We start from the raw sequence: 17,644 nt of genomic DNA, 5'->3' as shown, positions 1-17,644 counted from the left end.
ATACGTTCGTTATTGGTTCCCTGTATACGCGGCTCATGTAAGACCAACACCAAAGACGTGTATGTAAGAGCACGTACATACGTATATGTACATATACTATGCATATGGAGTTCCTCGTGCTAAGAATAGGTAACATACAGACGGTCAGATATAGCTAGGACTTTGTGCCTATAAGCGAGCAGGTCATTGGCATTAGGGGTTGGAAGGGTGTGCATTTGCACGACGTGTGTACTCGTATGCGATTTAGTTCCTCCGTGGCCGGTTGCCTTCCGATACCGGTTGCCAGTATCGGCCACGTTTTGTACTCCAATTGGAACACAGTCAACTTGCCAGATACGCGGCGGGGGTAGGCGAGGGCTGATAAAAATGGGGAAAAAAGAACGAGCAGAATCCCAGGCAGCGAAAGTTCCCAGGTGATTGGTCGTGGGAAATATCGCGGTTAGGAGGCGACTGATAAAGTGGATCGATGAGTCGATGCGGAACACCGAATATTTGCCGGTATTCGACGGTGTGCGCAAATTTTGCACACAGGTATAAATAGGCGGAACTTTTGCAGCCACATGAATAACGGAGATATATATCGTTCGTACTGTCTGAGAATCGAGAAATCCATGCACGTTGCAGAACAATTAATCCATTAGTCTCGTTCGAGTTGTTGCAAAAATAAATTCGGAACGGTCTTACGATCGATGGAAATCAAATTTGTTACAGATTTCAATAAATACATACAAAAGTATTATGGTTGACATCGTTGTTTCCATTTCTTTACTCGTTCGACAGAAAGCTAAACTTAACCGGTCAATCGGCGCCTCTATATCGTTTTCTATAGATTGGTGACGAGAGCAACAGTTAACATCAGGCTAAACCCAGGTTGATACTGGTTTACAGATATCAAGTATGTCCAGTTTACGATCGATACAACCGTTCATACGGCGCTGGAATTAGAATGGTTTAGAGGGTAAAATTGCACCTGTGTTACGACTGATATTTTATCTCGCTTTTTATTTTACCCTTCTTCCTATCTTTTCCCTCGTATCCACGTACACGAACGTGTGTGTGTTATTCGTCCAACAATTCCGGTGAATTTAATTGTTTGATTATTAACGCTTTCGGGGTATCCCATCGGTGATATAAAGCGCGCGAAATAACGCTAGTAAATTATCAAAAATTGCCGTTGCGGCCGGGGCTACTGCAAAATATAAATTCTCACGCAATTTTGATACCGTCCAGATGAATATTTCGAGAGCCGCATCGATAATAATCAGAATTTTAAAAGGCACAATTAATTGATTGTAACGCGGTGCATCAAAGGTTAATGTTATACGCTAGTTACATACGTATTACCAGCCTGGCAAACGCGAATAACGCTAGGAATTCATCATTATTGGTACGTAGGTATGTAGAATGCCGTATCGCAGATTAAATACACTGGACGGTGCGTGCGCGTGCGATAAAACCGTGCCATCCACGGTGATATATTATTTTTATTCATTTATATACCGCATAAAATATTACGAACGATCGCGTTACATCATTAAAAATGTACGATTCCTTTGATCCAGTGCATTCCATCCCCCTTTGCTTTTCTTAAAGCCTGTGCAACCAGTACCACCCTTTCACGTGTGTCTTTTTTTCCATTTCCCTTGTAGAATCGCGTTTCAAACACAAAAATTTCAATTCGTTCACGACGACGCCGCTGACAACACAGGCCTTTTACAACATAATCATATCCTTTATCATCGATCGTGCCAACCCACCAGCGTCTCGTTACACATCGTGAACGCCGTTCCAATACGAACTGTGAAAAATCTCGTGTAAACTCTCCATACACCATTACCATTTTCGCAATTTCCCTCGTGGTGGACGCGGTATTATAGTTGCATGTAAAGGAGCGCAAATAATGAATCCGTGCCACTTATCATTCGATAGATTTTATCAAAATCTCTGTAAAGCTACCAGAGAGAATCGTGGTCCACCGATGGAGAAGGTTCGCGTAATAACAGTAAAAACGAATGTAGCTCGCGTCAGCATGATCTGGCCAATACTTAAAGCCTATACATATACACGTGGGCGGTCACCTTCGGCTAAGTGCAAGTCTGAAGATATCGCGCTGAAAGGAAGAGCTCCGAGGAGGAGGGAAAGTGCGAGAGCATAAAATACCGTTCCGACTAGCTGTCCGCGTTATCGAAACACGCAATGCCACGGATTACGAGGAAATATGTGTGCACGGTTCAGATACACGCTCGTACGTCCAAGGAAGCGTCGTATCGATATACGCTGCGAGCCTCGAGCAAGGATACTCGCAAATTGCTACCGCGAAGGGTGACTGAAAAACCTTCGAGGAAGATCATTTAGAGACGTTAGTTAGATACGTGCAAGTGGAAATAGATTCGAGTCACCGTAATAGTTTCAACTGTTGACACGGATCAAGGGAATTGGACAAACCGCGTTAGCCGTCTAACGATAATTCTATTTACCACGAGTTAGCGGAAGAACGATCCCGTTAATTGCGAGACGACATCGGGACGAATAAGTCTGAAATATTTAACGCGTCAATAATTCAATCAGAGTCTGTTCTGGTTTATTTCGCGCTCACGAATAAGCAACGTAGACACGCCTGCCCTGTGAAATCAGTCGATATTCGCGGTAAACTCGACTCTCAAGACTCGGCTCGCGTCTCGATCTAGCGATTATTAAACGTGGAAACACGTAAGTGCTGGTACTCTCTTGCATTTTCTTCGAGTTGAAATTGCCGAGTGGTTTCATCAAAGGGTTTGCTCGCGTTTAATCGTGTATCAACGCCTAATGACACTGAGCACGCGTAAAGCAAAGACCGAACGGTACGAATAAGTTTCGTTTAAACAGCGTTATCGGGCTTAACACTAGGCGCAGCTACTTTTCCACCCTATTGTAGTCACGTGCGTGCTTTATGCAGTCAGATATTGGTCGCCGCAACACGCTAGAAAATACGGTTCGTTATATCGCCGCGCCGGTGTCCGTTTGCATTCACGTAAGTGCGCATGCAAGTACGAATAAACAATGACCAATACACCGGCTCGGCAAGATCGCGTGTCCCGCGAGACTAGGAGAGCTCGCGCGTGAACCCTATTCTCCACATCCCCTGCGCCAGAGTCCAGCAACCGAGAGAAAACCCACCCGGTTATCGATACAACGTTGTATGCCCGTCGACGTTTCACACTCGGCTAACTCTTCTCTCTTTTACTTTATCCTTCTCTCACCTTCTCTACTTCTTCGTTTCTTCTTTGTAAATTCGCCTTCCTCCCCCGTCCCTAGTCGCCCCAAGCCGCACACGCTTTTAACCGCACAGAAAATTATTGCATATTTGATCGCGTAGTTTAACCGGCCGTGCCGTTATCGCGAGTCCGACGCGATACATTTGTAATTACCTTGTTCACGCCGAACAAGTAATATTGGTTATCTCAGCGAGATTGCCGCGCTACGGAAACCATAATCGAACGTTAATTGAATTTTAATTCTACGATAAAGAGAGAACAGGCTGCAGCGGTAGAGGGGAGAAAAAAAAGGAGAAGAAAATGGAAGAATCAGCTGGTATCGCGATTGAAAGACCGGCTTGAGAAGTTGCCGGCTGAATTTCGAGCAGGAAGGTACGATTCTAGTGCTTCCAGTGTTCCTAAGTTTACCGAGGTCGCGGTCTGTCGAACGCGAAACAGGAAACCCCGTCCCTCGAGAGAAGACACCTTCCTCGACATCACAATACGATAGGAAGCGAAGAGTTTCGAGACGTTTCGCAGTTAGTTGCCCTCAGGAGATGAAGGCGTAAGTAGGTAAGAAAGTTATTTCCCGACCGGACACGCTTAACCCTTCCCCGGGGCTCCTTTCCCCCTGGTACAAGGTCTTTGCGCCGCTACCGCGACGCTGTCAGAACTCACCGCCGCACCCTTCGCTACCGTCACACCTCCGTCACGAACTGCTCGCCTGGCGTACCAACCATTCGCGATGCATCATGTTTACAGATACGTGCGACTGAGAACAGGAGTTTTAATCAACGCGAAATAAATTAACAGATTAATGGCAGCGATAAAATGTTTGATTCATTTCTTAGTCAAATGTAATGTTCTAATGAGCGTGAAATAGGGGTTAAAATCTGAAATATTTCATGTTGAACTGAATTATTCATTAACGAACAATTTTAATTTTCGTAATAGTGAAAGCGAGGTAGTAAGCAGGAAATGTTAAATACGTAGTACCAAGCCACAGATTATGAAACACTTCGAGTAACCTTAAATATATATTACGAGATATATGAATAATAGTAATCTAACGACGAACTGTTTCTTCCGTCTTCGACTCTTACGGATCAAAAAAGACATTTTGACGTAGATATACGTCCTCCATGTGCTACACTTTAATATTCTTCCACAATGTATCAACGTATTAAAACATTTTGAAGCGAGTTATCGAGAAATAGATTCGAATACAATGATGCAGTAGCAACTCGAGACAACGACGAACAATTACTTTGTACGATGCGTTTGAGCGTTGGCCAAGATTTTCATTGTTTTAAGTAACATATATAAATTGTTATTACGAGATATATCGAGAAAAAAGAGCGTCTATTAAAGCTGTGAATTAGACATTCTTATCGCGACAACGCGTAATACCATGACGCGGTTGTTTGTAAAGATAGCCAGTCAGAAGACAAGCTCATTGTTCTCGCGAGCATCGCTCCAACGAAACGTCGCAAATCGTCATCGTTACACCGCGGTAAACTACTGCATCCGAGTGTCATTTACTATTGAAGTCAAGCTAGCTAGTACACGCTAAACTTAGCATTCGGTACACACCAGCAGTAGAAAGGAAATGAGTGGCTTGAGTTGCGTTTTATACCCTACGTGAGAGCTATAATGCTGACGTCTGTACTAAAAATAATAAATCAAGAACAGAAGTCTATCTATAGAACGGCAACAATTCCTATCGTCTATAGCATTTCGCGAAACTTGCTGCTACTTCGCGTTACGATCTTACACGAAAGAACGCGTTTCTTCGCGTTACACATCCAAAGTGGGCTATTTCCCTTTACAGTTTTAAACACAGTTGTTGTTACGTGTCTTTGCGACGTGTACCCGGCTTTGGTAGAACGTCGCGTGATGTTCAACGTGTACAACCACGAGAAAAGGATCGCAAGGCCTATATCCGAGTTTGCATCGATAGCGCACGAGTTACGTGGTTAACACGGTGCGTGTACTTTAGAGCCAAACAACGCTTGTGACCAATGTCCAATCTTTTTACGGTATACCTTCATAAATTTCAAACGTGAGTACGTTCGAGGGTCATAAAGGAGAACTTTACGACAGACGTTTGCTATGTCAGTTGCAACAAACCAATGTAAAATACAAAAACGGAGAACTTAGTAATTATCTTTTCTTCGAAATTTCTCTCTCGACTGTTGGTCTTGGAACAACGTCCATACGTAACTAACAACATGTATACTACAACTACCCTTATCCACTTATTTTACGTATATATTCGTTCATAAATATTAGAACACATGCTTATTTAGCACAAAACGCGGTGATCGATCAGGCTGTTAAGGAAACGATTAATTAGTCAGAATTATATATTGATACAAAATGGAGTTTAGCAATACGCTGAACCATGTCACGGTTATTTCAAGAACTACAGGAAAGTACGTAATTAATTATCAATTATACACTGACAGGCGCAATCCTTTGATTCTAGAATCCACGTAGGCAATTTTCAATGAATCATATATGCAAATCAGAGAAGTCTGTTAAAAATCTTTCCGGTTCATGAAATACATAAAATCAAAGGGCAACTACAAAATACGGTGGAAAATCTAATAATGCAAGTGTCAAGAATTTTTATGCGATTTTTATCATAACATAAAATATATAGACTCATTATGTATCAACGTTCCAAACGAGGTAATAATTCCAGAGTTTTTAATAAATTCCGAACAATTTCTGAAGTTTCGTGCGCGGATTTCGTAAATGTCCTACAATTATACTTATAAACGAAGGTGTACAGTAAAGCGAGAAGATGAATCGGACAAACTGATAGCAAGCACGTTAAGTGAAATTAGCAGTGCTAATTATTGCAACTCCATCTTCAATAAGAATTTTCCTTGCGATTTCAACTCGTTGGTCTAAAGTTTGGGAATCTCGGTTATTCCTAAAACTCCTGCAGACTGTTGGCCCGTGACCCAGCCGGTATCGGTTTCTCCCAGAAGGCGCCCCTTGCGAGGGCGCGGAAGCACGTGCGCGTCCTTATCATGCTGCTGCGAAGAGAAAATAAAAAGAGGCGAAAAAGTAAGAGAAAGAGAAAAAGAGGAAAAGGGAAAGAGAACGTTGCTACGAGCCGTACGAGAAGAAGAACGTGAGTTTCAGTGACGTAGCTGGAAAAGTGCGCGACGGGGGTTGCCCGACGACATTTTGTAAGATAGAAAGGAAATGCTCGTGAGGCAAGAACGGCGAAGGAGAACGTAGGAAAGGGAGGAAGGGAGTATACGGAGAAGAAAGAGGGAAAGGTCGCGGAGTTTAAAGGCTAAACGGCCGGGATGTGCGCCATGCATAACAATTAGCCTGGGAAAATCATGAAAATGTTGCGGACCTCTTTTAACTCCGGGGCACTGGCCCTCAAGTCCCTTTTGCCATTGCCGTCCCTCTTGCCCCCGTTGAGAAACCACCCCCACCGTGCGTTCAACCCCCTCAACGGAAGCACGGCGAGATAACGGAGAGTTACACGCCCTTCCTTTAACCCTTTCCTAGAGGTTCTCGCTTGGAAGACCTTTACAGTGGCTCTCAAACTCTTTTCTTCGATTCTAACTAATCTCAACCAACCAACCTATGACGATAACGTGATAACAACTTTTTCAAAAATGTAAGACAATTTGGTACACAAATAAGCAAATACTGCAGAGTCGTAATTTTCTAAATTACGTATGTACAGTTATTTGGAACAGTACCAAGCGGACAGTGCTAACGATAGTAAAACGTAAAATAAAAATGACGTCGTCAAAAGAGTCGAAGAAAAAAACTACTCGATATCCCCATTTGACGAGACGAGTTTAATTAACTCGTCTAGAGGAACTCAAGAGGAAATAATCAAGTATAATAAGGAGGATAAGAAAAGTTTGAGTCCCTGCAGAGGAACTTAAACGAGTGTATATACGACAGACGTAAGCCGGAAATAAACGTTCCAAGCAAGGCGGCAAGAGACAGGGTTGATATCGTGTCATCTGAAGGAGCGGGAACCATCAGGGATGCACGCACGTACGGCCATATTAGGACTGGAATAATATATGAGATTCCTTCCAGGCAAGGTGCTGCTTAACGTGATTTACGTAATCTTACAATACGGCGCGGCGTGCCGGGTTAGATCGGCCACATATTATATATTACTCGATCCCAAGGAACACCTACTACCTTTCAAACGTACTACGACCAATATACACCCGGCGCTCACTGGGCAATTGACCTATCGGGTGATAATTTATAGAACCTATTTGCGCGTGAGATTGTAAATAGAATTTTCAAAGGGAATCACGATCGTTTCAACGTGCATTTCAACTAGCAGAAACGCTTTATGGTTTATGTACGAGAACAATGAGAAAAAATAGCTTGTATAATCATCGTTGATGCCAGACGTATCAAGATGGAGCGAATGTAAATTATTATCGTACCATTTAAAATTGATTTCAGCTTTAAACGCGCTCGCAAATGGACGTCGAGAGGGCTTGCGTAAAAAAACCACCGATCAATAATGAACTCATTTGGATATCGTGCGTAAATAATATCAAGCGGAGGGGCCGGTATCTGAAATAATTGCATGTCGACGATCATTCACGTTTTATTGCATCGAACGCATTTTCGATAGCCAGATGGAACATTGTCCCGCGTAAAAATCTCGGTCGTGGCGATCGTGAAGCTTCGAAGCGTCGTACGTTAGATCTAAGGCACGTTGGGCGGAGTATATGCATAATTCGACACGATACTAACCGCGAATAGGCCGTATCTACGAACACCCACTTAATTCCGTAGCCTAAACAGGAAATCCTCCTTTCAGGTAATTGCATGACTCAGTTAAATCTGCGAACGGCTGAAGCCCGTTCAATTAATCAATTACCGCCAAGACAGCCTCGATTGTCACCGAGAACTCGCTACCGTGGAATTATCGCAACAAGAACATAACACGCAAAACTAAAACGACCTATATGACAAATACATAATTCCTTTTTCTAAGAAAATTTACGACCACATCGAAAGTGACGTTTTATTCATAAGTATCGCCGGTTTGTCGCGAAGATATTTCATCGCGGCCACGATTGTTACGCTTCGAGCACGTGCAATATACGTAAATATACGCGTGTCGTGTGCACGTTCGTACACGCGAAACCTGAACGCGTATGTGTAAGTCGATAAGACAGCGTGCATGTACATAAAGCACGTGCGTGTAATTTCCGAGTCAGTATCTCAGTGGGCGACTGCACATTAAGCTCTCTTCATATCGAACCATGTGCCCTTCATCGAGACGTACGGACCTTAAACTTACGTTTTAAGATGTTAACTTCTCGTGTAATGACACTTTACTGGGTAATATGTTGATTATTTATGTGGTAGAAGCTGTTTGCTGGGTGAGTCAGTAGACGTCAGAATATTTGGTATGAGAGATCCCTTAGTTCCTGCAGAAGAAAACACGTCAAGCCGGTTCTCGGGACCAAGAAAACGGAATTAAACTGCATTCTGCATTGTTCTAAAACGGCGGCGTCGCGACCGACCTTGATACCAGAAAGACACGGCTCGTACTAGGTGGAATTAAAACGAATTTCTTTCTCTAAAGTCACCGGCTGCTTCGATTTTAAAACGTATTCGCATAATCGTGCATCATCGAAGATCGTATTATACGCGAGATAAGATACTTCACGATACTGGGATTAGCTTCTTACGTTTGACTGGAAACTGTTCTTGGATTAATACGAATTAATCGCATGCGTTAGTTAAAAGGTCGCCCCCCCCCCTCCCTTCTATAACAAACTTCTAGCCTTTTTGATTTACGACCATACGCCTGCTCAAACTCGCTTGTATATCGTAACCGACACGTTGTACAACCATAAATCCCTTTACACCTAAATAACTACTATCCGTGTAGATAATTTAAGTGCACGTCATTATGACAAATCGATTACACGCTCTCCGCACAAATAATCGGAATACAAATGACACCGCGAATATTTTGCCGTGGCGTTACACACGCGCCAACGTGCACACAGTGAAAACCGACTTTCCTATTTATCAAACCGTGAATTTTCATCGTATGCAATTGGCCTTGACAATGAGACGACGCCGGAGGAACGATCAATTATCGATCTCTTTCGATGTGTCTCGACTCGCCGAGCTAACCGAGGTAATTGCTTTTAAAATAGCTTTCGAAGGATCTCTCTATTGTCAGGCAACGCGGAAACGTTACAGGGAATTTTTTACAATTTTCACGAAGGAGACGCGAAGTGGGGGGAAAGCGAGCTCGATGAATAACACCGTTACAGAAAATCGAGCGACGGTGTTGTAACAAGGAATACAAATGATCTAATTTACAATGGATCCCGACGGGTTTGAAACTTTTTATTTCGCAATCCACACCGCGAAAACTAATCTAGCCGATGTAATAGATCAACGCTCGATATCTAAAGTACGATGACGTGAGTACCGGTGTTGGTATTCCACTTGGGAATACCTCTGATCAATCAATAAACATGTGAAATAATCAAGCGATCGCGATCGGCCGCCTATCGTGACTCTCTGTTAATTCCTTGCACTACCAAAAAGCAAGAAAAGAAGAAAAGGAGAAGGATGTAAAAGTTAAAGCAATTTATCATGCTGTAATCGCAATTTCAAACGAGCGTGAAGAAGTGTGGCGTATCGATTAAAAAATAAAGCACCGGGGGTAGAATCGTGCCTTTAACGCTTATTTAAGCTTATTCTCGTTTCAAGAGGATAAGGCGCGAACGTAACACGCGAACGGGTGACTTAAATTTTTCGGGGTCTCCGGGCACGTGTCACCGCGTTCTTCTTCTAAAGCGGCAAGGTAAACTCATTGTTTGTGCGCGCACTCACAAACGACATTATAAAGCGCGCGTGTAAGGCTATCCCGGTGGCTCTATTCAAGAAGGTATTATGAAACTCCCTCGGAAAACGTACTCTCCGCTTTGTTTCACCTTTTATTTTGTTCTGCTTTAACCGGATGGGAGGAATGAAATCCGTGTACGCGTATATATCTGTACGCGTCGCGTGGCCGCCCTACTGCTGCATTTAAATGCACCAACACCAACGTTTAAACCGTGAACACGTGTACGCACGGGCAACCAGAACATTTACAAGTTACAATGTCGAATCGTCTCACGTCACTTTCGCTTTCTTTTTTGTCAGGCGTACAAAAGTTGGCTACGGAAAAGAGGCAGAGGGAACAGCGGCTCGAAAGAAAAATTTCAGCCTCGCGTTAATTCCCTGATGGTCGCGGCGTGTTCTAAACAACACGTACACATAGAGAGGCACGTGTGTATCCGAAACCCGTGGTCGTCGTCGTTGACGACGTCGACGACGACGACGACGCTTAAAGCCTGCTTTTGTGCTTTGATATTCAGCCGAGCCGGTGTAAACGAAACCTCCAAGGCGCCATTCATGCCGCTTTTTTTCAATTCCGAGTGTACCAGTTTAAAAATGCTGGACTACGGTGTATGTATACAGTGGTCGCGCGCATCTGGTGACTCGCAAATGCCGCGATACGAAAATGTTTCGTTCAAGCGGTAATGCACCAACGAAGAATAAACAGGCATCGCGTTTGTAAAACGCGCGCGAGCCGACTTTCTTCGCAGCGCGGCGTGGTGTGGCGCGTGCAATTAGGTCGGAGAATGAGTAATGCTGCTACTCTAATCTCGACAATGGGCGAACATTGAGAAAGTAACGGACCACGGGAGGCTCGTGCATTTCTTAGGCCGCGTAAGAACCACGGGGAAACTATCGTAAACAACCGTTGTTCCACGTCAGGATGAAAAATGATCGTGAAACGATCCGTCTTCGAATGACTACTCGGAAACAATGTATATGTATGCAAATGAAGAGGAAGAAGACGCACCGTGCCGGTGACGTCTGAAACGAATTTGTAGATCGTGGAATCGCGGAAAAAATAAAAACGTGGAACATGTCATTAATGAGTGAAGGAAGTCGAAATTCATTAACTCCCCACCAATCGTAACGATTTCGAGAGCAGCACGTTTATTCCAAAGTGTTAGAGCGACACGGGAACAAACGATTAGTCTTCATTGAAAACAAAAGAGAAAGGAAACGATCAAATGTGTGCGAACTACACGCGGATCGACGTCACAGGCCGTGATTGTGGTTATTTATATAACAGAACTCTGTAAATCTCGCGTTTTAAACGACTCTGGCTCGCGCGCTAGGCAGCTTTATCGAGAAGCATGATTTTATTTATAGGAAACCGATAATGACCATACGAATGCAATGTGTCTGTTCCAAGTCATAGAACTGTTCGCATCCACTTCGGTGGGGATAAGCAAGAAATTTTAACGACCGCCGTTTTTTCGTTCGATAGAAACCGGCCAATAAATATTAACGACTGCACCGATTAAAACGGTTCGATTGAAATTATGGTAAGAAGATACGCGAAAACAATTTTCTAAACGATCGGAAATGCCTGGTCTCGCCGTGTTACGTTCGCGTTTTCTAAGACGAATCGAAATTCTCACGAAAGATACCATCGACTCGAGGCGTTGTACTTACTAACATCGTGAACGATCCGATGATCGAAGGTCAGAGGGATTAATGCGAGGTGCGAAGAAGACCTTGTCCCACGTAGAACAAAAGTTCGGTTCTACGATTTTCTAGGCTGGTCGGTATGGTGACGCACAATGTCTTTGCTTGTCACGGGAACACAGGGGCTTTAATAACAACGCATTGTTAACAATAGCTTGACAATAGTTTCTTTTGATAATACGAACCGTTCGGTGTGAGTCGTTAGGCTTGTGTACGCGCGGTGTCCATTATCATGGCAGTTCAATGAAATCTTTAAACGAACCACTCTTTATTTCGCTTGTATCAGTTGTTTGCTCGACGCTGTTTACGCCGCGTTACGACCGCAAATTGCTTTTGTGCTGTTCGATGCCTGTGTTCGATCAGCGTGTGTATTACTTTTTTTGTTTCCCTATTTTTATTTCGCTTCTCTTTTTTATTCTCGTTTCTTTCGTCACTTTCCGGTTCCCCCAATCGGTGACACCTTGTCACCGAAAAATCGTGTCGGAGCGGAAATAATATTAGTATGGCGTATCGTTCGTTTCGTAAACACTGACTAACGAACGAGGTACACATGAGGTCGCTAATCGGTGGACGTAAACTCATTAAGCGGATGTAGCAATACCAGTAATATATTTTTCCTCTTAGAAAATTGCTTTTTTTCTCGTTTTCGTCGCTGTTTAGCTATTATAAAGCAATCAACGCGACAGCCTAGCCCGAGTGCGTCTCTTTCTACGTACGAGCGTTCGTCCTTTCTTGGGGCCGCTATTTATACATTATAACCGCAAATGCGATAGAAACCCGCGTTTCTCGTCGGCCTGAGTCTGAGTTCTATAAATTTCCAGACAACGAAAAAAAGAAGAGGAATTAATCTTCTAAGAAACGTGTAACGATACACGCGGTTCAAATGGCAGAAAAAGAAATTATCTGTGAATGGTATTAATCATTTCAATATTAAATAACTTTTTTTATTCTTCAATGTGATGCGCATCGTTAATCGCGAAAGGAAGAAACATAGAAAGGCTTCTTTTTTCATCCGAGAAAATAACGACCGTGCCGTACGTACGATGAAACCTCACGGTTTTCCCCGTTATTCGGTCCACCTTGCAAGTCAGCGCACAGCGTGGCTATAAATAACCAACTGTTTACTCGCTTTTGCCCTCAAACACTTTTTAATGTTTCTTATTCCACACGGAGGTCTAAAGACTCGACTGACTGGCGGTAGACGCCACGTCCATATCCGAGTGGAAAAGTGTAACCTGCCTCGAATACGAGAGGAGAACATGAATGAACAGAATCGTAAAGGAAAGCTTTATCGAGTGCCGAGGAAAAAAGATTGCCGATTCAAAGTATCGATAAATAAACGACGATTTAGTAGCGATCGTTACCTCGATGTTTTCCACCTTCTCGAAACTCGGCAACGTTATTCCACGAACATACGTGTCAAGAAACCATGGTAGAACTTACCGAACCAAGATTTACTTCTTATCTGTAGCTGTAAAACCATTACAACCCGACACGCTTAATGGAAACTCGCTTCGAGAAATTTAACTTCCGGTTAGCAGAGGCGATTATCTCTGCCGTTTCATGGGCATTCTTTTGCTAGAAATAACATTTGTAATGAAGACACACATTGTTCGGTGTAATTACGAGATCACCTAGACGCGATAGCGACCGTTTCGAATCATACAACGATGATTCCGCTTTCTTTTCCGATACCATTATAATGAACTTGGGTTCGAAGCGAAATATGACTTCACCGTGACGTATTCGCGAAGTGAAAGGAAGTATACATAGTTGTTGGAAGATCAACCTTCAATGACAACGACGACTTGAATTTCGTCGAATTATTCTTTGACAGGAGCCATTAAATCGCTCGGATTCGATCAACGAGACCGAACCGACGAACGAACCAATTAAGTATATTTTCATGGAACGTCCTCGGACAAAAACGGCCGGCGATGATGAATTAAATGGGCGAGACAAAATCGATATTTTAACTCGTAACGAGTAACTTTTTGCGCGAAATAATTGGCAGGTCGGTCACGCGAGTGACTTCATCGCTGTGCAAGTTATTCAAGGTATGCTAAACAAGTGAAACACACGATAAACTTAGGTATTGTACACAATGTCGTAACGTCACGATTCATCCTTGAACTTTGCTTCGATTCGGTCGGAGACGCGATCCTCTAATTATTCCGTGGCAACATAGAAACCCAACAATTAGAGAAACGCTATTAAATCGAATTGTTTAGGACACGGACGAACGTCTAAAAACTCGTGAAAACGGCATTAACTTGTTCATATCGCAACAACTTGGAATTAGGCTGTCAACGTCTCGGAGATCGATCGATATTATCATTCGATATCGTGTGCAGCGTGTACACGTGGTCGCGCACGCGTTCCACGTGTAGCGGCACTCCAGGTTTAACGTGCCGACGAGACGAAACGCGAACGAATAGGAACAAGGACTCGTTGAATAACGTCGAATCGACATTAAATAAGGAGAACCAAGGCAATCTTACAGGCGAAATAGGTGTGTATGTAACCTATATGCGGTTGATGTTCACGTCCATTAAAAAACCATTACGATAGTCGTGCTATTTCCGCATAGCATTTCTTTAAACCCAGTCAACGGTAAACAGTTATTTTCCTAAAGCTAGCGAGTGGCGCGTATGGTCGTTCTCGTGCAACAATTAGACATTTACACACGGCAACGCGTCGCATAAATCTCAATAAAACGCACGATAACGATTGCTTACTCACGTGGTAGCGAACCGCTGCAAGAAACTAATGATTCACGCGAGACCCCAGAGCACCTCCTCTTCAGTGTACACGGATGTTAACAGCAATCTCCATCGTCTCATCGGTGTATCATTAAGGTGTACACCTGTTGACGATCCACGGAGGAATGTTGTCTCTCTCTCACTCTCTCTCTCTCTCTCTCTCTCTCTCTCCCTACCCTGCTATATCGAGTTTCGACGATGCCTCGATTTTCACGTGCACGAACGAACATTAATCGATTTTCCGGTAACACGGTACGCGGCAGAACCTTGCATCATCCTGAGGAAACTACCTAACATTCCGCTTATCGAGGCAAACGCGGGAGCGAAACCTCGTTTGATCCTCGGGACGAAGAACAAAAACTATCAACACGACACTAACAGTCCACTGAACTACGAAGAAGGATGAGCGCGACACGAGTAAACAAAGCGTACCAAACCTTTATAGTCTCCGCAAAACTTCGTTTCCACAATTAATCGATCCTTAATGAATATTATTAGTATATAGCGTAACAAACGTTTCACTTTATACCGTCGCACATCTAATGGTATACAACGGTATTAACAATAAAATGCTTGTTTTTTATCGGTGGAACGAATCACATTCTTGCAAATCAGTATCACGATCGCATCGCGATCACACGTCGCACGTCAAATCCAGGTGGAGGGAAAATCACGTGCACTGAACGACAGATCGGCAGAGCAGACGGTTCTCCAAAAACATCATTCCAACCTTGAATCACACGGCCGGAGAATGGAAACAAATTAGTTTCTCGATCGATCGTCGCGTTTTCAGCCGTTATCGGCCGCGCGTTATCCGTACAACTGAAACGCGATGCAACAGCGATCGATGCTTCACTTGACTCGGCTGGAACACGCCGGTACCCACGTCGACGGACGCCGCCACGAGATTCGATAAATCCGACACACGCCGGAGAGCTAACACGCGGGACCGGAGTAGAACAGACGGACCGACGGACGGAAACGAAGCACACACGAATGCCAACCAAAGAGAACGCACGAGCGAACGAACGTACGAACAGGCGAGAGCCTGGCTGCCTCGTTCGGTGAACAGCCCGCGGCCCCCACGTTGTTTGTCTCGCGAGTGGCCTGTTTACATGTTGACTCTCTGTTTACGCGTTTTGTATCCCCCCTCTGTTCCCGCCACCACCTAGCAGCCGCCGCCGAACCACCACCCACCACCCGCCGCCGCTGCCGCCGTCTTCCCGCCACTGTCCTCCCGCCGTTCCGCTCTAACCCGTGCGTCACCTATCGCGTCGTTTATCCTTTTCTGTGTTAGGTCGAGTCGAGGGCCGACGAGCGAGCGAGTCGAGCACGGCTACGCCGAATAAAGCCGAGTTTACACTGACCGGCTATAACCGAGTACGAACGACCGCTACGAGTCGCTCTTTCGATTCGGCTTCGTGATCGTTCGTGACGCGTCGACGGGCTACCGAACCTCTCACGAGCTTCCCTGTCATTTTCGATGTCGCCACGCTTCCTCTCGACAAGCCGAGCTACAGGTTGCGAGATCTTGAAACTCGAGAAGAGTGGTTGTATTTTGGATTGTTGAAAAATTGAATGGGTCGAGCGCTAGATTTTGAGTCAAGGCAGTTTCATTGCGAAATTAAACTATTGCTTCGCCTTGTTAAGAAAAGAATGTTGCGTGTTAGCTCGGATAGATTAAACTTGTTCCATTGTTCCATGGAATATCGAATGAAACGTAGGGACTACAGTACAATGGAATTTATATGATAAACAGATATTTTTAATAGGAAAATAAAACTCGCCGCTCTTAACGATATTTTCATCAGGTTTAAATGGAATATCGTAACGACAAAGGAACAACGAATTTACCAAAAAAGTTACGGAGTTCTTCGAGGCTCCCTTTTAGCAAAGTACGTCAGATATGCTATTTTAATACGTAAGGTTCTACAAATTGCTGTAACCACTTATGTCCATAGACCGATCGATTTGACGTTATACATAAATTCCAGTCACTTTTGTATCTTCCTAACATCACGCCGAGTGTTCCAAACAGATACTGAGCATCAAAATTCAAACCTGTAGGAGACTCTTGATCAACTATAAATTTCTTAGCTGTAGATCTGTAGATAATTCTCTTAGATGATCGCAGGCGGTTCAATGGAGCACATGAAACGGAAATTATTATCGAATACACCCTTTAAAGTAGGTAGCAGCACCCAGTCAAAGAAACATCCTGTAGATAATAGAAGTAGTTTGTGTCTGTTGTTATCGGACAGTCGCGTGAATACATGTATGCGATTAGCGAGTACAAAAATTACACGCAGACGACTCACGTATCGAAGAAGCAGCGCGCGCCATTATCGTCTTAATGATGCGGTTTTATCCGTTATTTATCGTTTCTATACCTAATACAAGGAGGCTCGTGATATTAATAGCCGCCGAGGCAAGAACACGCCGGGGACGATCGTCGCGACTTCGTTTTCACGGATATCACGGGCTAATTGAAATTACACGGCACGTGCTTATTAAATCGGCGTTCAGGCGATTTCACCGAAGCACGCGTTTAATTAGATTTTCTTTCGGTTCGTTCTCCTGGCTTTAATCTCTCTGAACATTCTCCGATCTTTTCCTCAATTCTTGAAATATTACCGGGACTTTGAAACGTCGTTAAGTTGTTTCGCGATTAGATCATCGTAAAGTTCTTGCAACATGGTTATATATCATAAATGAGACGGAATATATTGTTTATTCGACGTGTACAAGGACTGCGATAGAGAATTATAGACAAACAGATGACAACGTGTTTAACGGTTTATTATCGTTGAGTCATCGCGATCGTCGCGTTCAACACGACAGAAGCAGAACCAATCGAAAAGAATCCGAAGAAAAGATGACGTTGGAAATCGAACCTTAACCACCGCCCACGTGTAGCCGTACGTACCATCGACTTCGATCTTTCGTGCGTGGATAACGTTTTCTACGGTTACCAAGCGTGTGACAGTATACTTGGTGACTGTCTATTGCCGCTTCGCTGTTTCTATTCCCTCGTGTCAGAAAACCTGACAGGTC

The 17,644-nt window shown here is 43.9% G+C and overlaps 1 protein-coding gene across 15 annotated transcripts in view; it reads right to left on the bottom strand.

Moving 5' to 3' along the window:
- LOC126922525 (forkhead box protein P1-like) overlaps positions 1-17,644 on the bottom strand; it is a 216,907-nt gene that overhangs the window by 175,046 nt on the left and 24,217 nt on the right. The window contains exon 1 of one of the 15 annotated variants that reach the window (XM_050735178.1): positions 14,571-15,740. The exons of 13 other annotated variants lie outside the window; for them this stretch is intronic. The gene's annotated coding sequence lies outside the window, so the exon portion shown is untranslated. Of the gene's footprint in view, positions 1-14,570; positions 15,741-17,644 lie in introns of those variants that run through there. One more of the 15 variants, XM_050735181.1, reaches the window with a different exon arrangement.

Source organism: Bombus affinis, chromosome 12, assembly GCF_024516045.1.
Source record: "Bombus affinis isolate iyBomAffi1 chromosome 12, iyBomAffi1.2, whole genome shotgun sequence".
NCBI classification, from domain to species: domain Eukaryota; kingdom Metazoa; phylum Arthropoda; class Insecta; order Hymenoptera; family Apidae; genus Bombus; species Bombus affinis.
Note: the sequence above shows the minus strand (reverse complement) of the source record. Positions and strands in the feature narration are given on the sequence as shown.